At 47.0% G+C, this 5695-nt stretch overlaps 1 non-coding gene across 1 annotated transcript; it reads left to right on the top strand.

The window, feature by feature from the left end:
- Positions 1–5605: 5605 nt before the first annotated feature.
- TRNAY-GUA (transfer RNA tyrosine (anticodon GUA)) lies at positions 5606–5695 on the top strand. The gene is given in 2 exon segments: positions 5606–5642; positions 5660–5695. It is a non-coding gene; the product is annotated as a tRNA-Tyr (tRNA).

Genomic DNA, 5695 nt, shown 5'->3' with positions numbered 1-5695 from the left:
ATGCAGGTGTGCACCAGGCTAGGAAGTGAGTGCGTCACTCCTGCTATGTTATACAGTCTGCCCAGAAGAGAGGAATACATTATGTCAGCAGCTTCCACACGGCTTTTTTATCTCGATGGGAAAAATTCACATGGACTTGCAGATCTCCTTGTGAAAAGTCCCCCTCCCAGACTGCCTGAAAGGTGTTATGGAGAGTGAGTGACACAGGTCAACTCTGGTAACATCTGTGGAGTATCCTAGTTACCTGATCTTACAGCACTGCTGCCATTGTTTCCTATTATGCATGACCCCTCTACACCAACTGTGCCTACTAGCCTATCTGTAACCTGTGCTGATCGATTGTTTTGTATCGCTCCTTTCTTCCTCAAGGATCCCAAAACAGTTTACAAATTATGGATTAATGCATCATTCCTCTTCCATGAGTGGATGGGACCAAAAAGAAGCAGGTCTCGACAGAGGTGAGTGCATGGAAAGAGGCAGCCCAAGCTCCCCTGACCTCATGGAGGCTCCTTCCTGGGTCTCCATGCAGTCACTGTTCCATAATGGGGATTGAAAGGCTAGGGCTGGGGCTGGGCGGGGACAGGGCCAGTGAAGGACACGTGGTTTTCTTGGAGTTCTCCTTCTCTCAATACCATTGGGGTTCCTGGGTGGCTTGGGTCAGGGACACATCCCAGCATAGGGAGCTCATAAAATCACATCTTCTGTGCCAAGCCAGGCTCTCACAGGAGCAGGAAGATGAGAGGAGCTATGTGGAGGCACAAGGTCCCTGTGTTGCAGGGCTCAGGGCTCCAGAGGGTCTCCCAAGATCCATGTGTTTTTTAGGATCCAAATTCACACCACAGCAGGGAGGGAGAGAAATGCCAGCTCCCCAGAGGAGTCAAAAACTCTCCCATAAATGGAAATAGCCTGAGTAGGGCTCTTGAGTGCAAGGCAGAACACTGAACCAAAAGTCTTGTTCTACAAAAAATGCTATGGGGGAGTTGGTGTTGAGGCAGTGGAGATGGCCATGGCCTGATGTCCCCACCCTCAGCACACACAATAATGAGAATGGTACTCATGTTATTTACCCCAGCACACGGAGGTCAGTGGAGAAGCTGTCAGCAGTAGACCTGGTGGTTCTGAGGTTATGTAGGCATTTCAAACCTGAACTAAAAAGGGAGCGGATGGCATTGGGATGAGATTAACCCTTTGAACATGAACTGGCTTTGGGGGTCATCACAAGAGCCTTAGAATTACACGCTGGCTGTAAACTGCCTCTTTAACAAATTAGAGAGAAGTTTATAGGCTTCCAAAACAGTAAGATCAGTCTCAGTCCAGGATGGATTTCAAATAACCATCACCTACATGAATGATAACTAAGGATAAGATTTGGTCATGGAGGTCACAGCTTCCGAGACTTTCAGAGACCTTCTTGACATTTTCTTCAGCTTCAGCCCCGAGCCCTGGGGCGGTGGGGCCTGAGCTGCCAGCTGCCAGGGTGGGGGACCCCACAGCTCCAAGCCACCAGCCCTGGAGCTCTGAGCCACCATGGGTGGCAGGTTCCCCAGAGCTGTCAGCCACTGGGGAGGGGCACTGGGCAGCTGTAAGCGACCACCATTGGTGGCGGGGGCTGGAGCTGTCATTTCACACACACACACCCAGCCGTCAGCTCCAGGTCACGGGCTTCTGTGAGTTTTTGTTTATTGCCCAATGCCCACCACCTGTCCGTGACTTTTACTAAAAATAACTGTGACAAAATCTTAACCTTAATGATAATGGCAGGACAAAATAGATTTAAGAATATGCTCTTGTAGGACATGATTCAAAATCGGGGTGACTCTTTCCACTGACTTCAGTGGGCTTTGGATCAGGCCATTAGGCCTTGGGACAAAAAGTGGAATTTTTCTCTGATTAGATGTGGCCTGTCTTAAACCCATGCCCACAGTGGCAATGGAGGTCTGACAGATTTGTTTGTCTTATGCATTCCAGAGCAAATGGACATTCCATTCAAGGCAGGGACTTTACCACACCTCAGATGGGTAAGGTCACTTGACCTTTGCTCTTTTGCCTGTAATGCTACCTCAGGAATGCTGGATAATTACTTAGAAATGCATTTGCTTGTTCCTCTCACCCCTTAAGGACAGGATTCTTTACTGGTCTCTGAATGGCTGGAGTCTGTATGCCTCTGCCTGAGGACAGTTATTCAACACTTGTAAAGTGAGCTGATGCCAGTCTGCAGCCGCATTGGGGTTCATCAGGCCAGGGTGCTGCATCGGCAGTGATCACTTGATACAACAGGAATGAGGTCACGGTACAGTGGAACATTGTCACGTGACAACAGCATGGCCGATTATTGTCACATGACCAGCACACCTTTCACCTTCAAACTAAGTCCCTTGGCTGAAGAAGTAAACCCATTATCCTCAGGGGAGTCATTTCAGAAAAATTCCGGGGGACGGCGGGGGCAAAGTTGTGTCAGGGTATAGAACATTCTAGGTGATGATATTATATCCTGCAAAGTCAGAGGGGGGTGGAATGGAAGATATAACGGAGCGAATAGACCTATGAAAAAGTCAGGGGGTGGGGTGCCCCACTTGCCCCATAGCTAAGGCTACGATTTAGTCACGGAGGTCGCAGAGGTCATGGAATCTGTGACTTCCACCGACCTCCGTGTCTTCAGCCTGAGGTGGTCGGGAGTTGCCAGGTACCCCGCTGCCTCTGGCGGTCCCCACAGCTCCTGGCCCCCACAGGCAGCAGGGAAACCCCCGAGCTCCCGTCCTCTGCTGGTGGCGAGGATCACCAGAGCTGCCAGTGGTGGGGAAACCTCTGAGCTCCCAGCTGCCTCGGGCGGCGGGGGAACCCCCAGCTCCTGGCCGCCGCAGGCAGAGTAGCAGGGGAACCTCGAGCGGGAGCCCCAAGCTCTCGGCCACCAGGGCAGCAGCAGAACTCAGAGCTCCTGGCTGCCGGGGGAACTCACAGATCCCCACTTTGTCCGGGATATTTTTTGTAAAAGTCATGGACAGGTCACAGCTTCCATTAATTTTTCTTTTTTGCCTGTGGTCTGTCCCTGACTTTTACTAAAAATATCCATGACAAAATCTTAGCCTTTCCCATAGCAAATAATGCCCCTGACTATTCTGTGATGCTGTATTCCATTGGAAAATATTCAGTGTATATTATCCACTTAGCACATAAAGCACTTAAAGAGCCCAGCTCCCGTTGAAAGTAGATGGGCCTTGTGTTCCTAAATCCCTTAGGTGCTTTTGACAATCCCGCCCAGGTCTTGCCTATATACTACAATAGATTCCACTGTTACTGTCACTCAGCTGTAATAAGCTAAATTCAGCCCTGAGGTCCTGGTGAAGTTAATAGAATTTGGTCCACTGTGTGACTAGTGCTGATGGTGCATTTAAAGTCCATTAGGGTAGCAACACTGACCGAGAGAAATCCATCTCTTCAGAGAGGTGGCTTTCACTTCCGTTCCCCACTGTGTCTGCTCTAATAGCCAGCAAAAACAGACATCAAAACAAAAACATGTCTTTGAAACTCTAAATGCTTCTGGGCCAAATTTTGATCTCACACTAGAAGCTTTGCTGACTTCAGTGAGGTTATTCCTGACTTCTACCAGTGGGACTGAGAGAAGAATCAGGCCCTATGACTTGAATAATGGTACGTACTGCTTTAAAACCTCTAACATTTCTAAATCTTTAGAAGCTCTGAACTCTGATTAACATAGCAAAGCTCTGCCTTTTCCTCTCTCTTTTCTCATGGCTAAATTCTTGGCAGCTCTTGCCTGGAATTCTGTAACCTTCCTGCCTCTTCCCTGGCAATCTAATATGCTTCACCTAAAATAATCTTCCTGTCACTGGATCTTTGACTCCTGCAACAAGTTCAAACATGTTCTGTATTTTATTTCAAGCTCTACGTGGCCCTGTCCTGACCTGAGCCCCAATTCAGAAAGGTGTTTAAGCGCACACTTAAATCCAGCCCTATGCAGGCCAACACGTAAGCAATTAACACTTATTATTAAGCATCAGCCTTAGCTCTGCTCTGACTACTTTCTTGAATGGAAGCTCTGCATCTCAACTCCCTCTGCTTGTGCCTTGATCTTTGTCCACTCTTCTAACTTTGTTGCTCCCTTTTGAACTTTTGTTTTTCATTTTTTTTTCTTTTTAATGCAGCCACTAGTGCTTGGAACAGCCTCCTGTTCCCATGTACAAACGCCCTCAGCATATTCACAGGGCCCTTCACCCTTCATGAACATTTAAGTCCCTCTTTGAGACCCATTTCTGCCATGATGGACCTATATGACTTGTATAAAAGATCTCTGTTGTCCCCTTCCTCTGACCACTGGTATCACAGGGCAGCTCTGTCCCTTCTGGAATGTCCGGAACAGTGGTTCTCAATCAGGGGTACACAGAGGTCTTCCAGAGGGTACATAAATTCATCTAGATATTTGCCTTGTTTTACAACAGGCTACATAAAAATCACTAGGCATTGATTTCAAGCCTCCCTCTTTTAACAGTTACATTGGGGTGAACCTGGAGATAATGCAGCAGTGAATCAGGTCCATGAACAATAAGAATGAATATCCCCTCTCCGCTCCACTCCTAGAAATAGACCACTTCCCTTTGTCTATCTCATTCACCCCTGCTTTACTCCACGTGCCCCCTTGTAACTGTACGACCTTCCTAATTAACATACTCCTTCCATTTTGTCTATCTCACGATATCTGAAACCCTCCCCCCCCCCCACCCATGTACCCTTCCTGTCTTCCTTCCAAAACTCCTTGAACCCACTTGTCTGGTACAGGGCACAGTCCGCAATGGGAGCTGCAGATGTTCAGTCCATCTCTAGATCAAGCCCTCAGTTATCCCCTACCACCCCCTCTTTGTTTTTTCCATTGAATTCATACTGCACCAGCCCATTGAATTCATACTGCACCAGCCCATATGGCTGGCTCTTGCTCCTATAGAAGTCAATTTGATTTTTTTTCATGGCAGCAGCCTTGAAACCTTAGGCTGAGATAAAGCCATTTAGGGGACACCTAAATGGGCATCCAAATCCCAGAGGGCCTTTGAAGACCTCCACCTTAGGCTATATTTTTTATTTTCCCTTTGCGGGAAGGGAAGCTCATATTTATTTGACACACTAGGCAAATAAATAGTTATCATGTAAAATAGGAAAATAACAACTCCAGGGGATAAGTCATTGCCAACAGTTAAGGGCTGTTAGTTTAAAAGGGTGGTAAAAGTTCTAAGAGGCTGTATGTCAAGCCTCTTAACTGTATGTCAAGTGGCTGAGAGAATTATTGCATTTACACATAGGTCAATTATTTGCTCATAAATTTCTCTGTTTAATTTCCTTGTAGTCTACTTCCTCCATTACGTTTTCTTAATCATCTTCCTCCCATGTTCTCCTCCTACAGCTACTAATTATTCTTTCTCTTTCTACAGTAACCACATATCCTTCTGTGCCATATACATGGTGAATATTAATTTACATGTAGCCAGGATTTTTAGTTAGAGGAATGTTCTTTAGAAAGACATTTAATCATCAACTAAATTTAACAAATACTGAAAAGTCACTGAACAAGAATGCCAATCAAGGCACTGGGCTACAATTCCCTTTGATAGCTCAGCTGGTAGAGCGGAGGACTGTAAAGGAGCTGCTTGCGGGAATCCTTAGGTCGCTGGTTTGATTCCGGCTCGAAGGA

The sequence above is a fragment of the Caretta caretta genome, chromosome 2 (assembly GCF_965140235.1).
Source record: "Caretta caretta isolate rCarCar2 chromosome 2, rCarCar1.hap1, whole genome shotgun sequence".
Taxonomy (NCBI): Eukaryota; Metazoa; Chordata; order Testudines; family Cheloniidae; genus Caretta; species Caretta caretta.
This window is presented reverse-complemented; position numbering and strand designations above follow the sequence as displayed.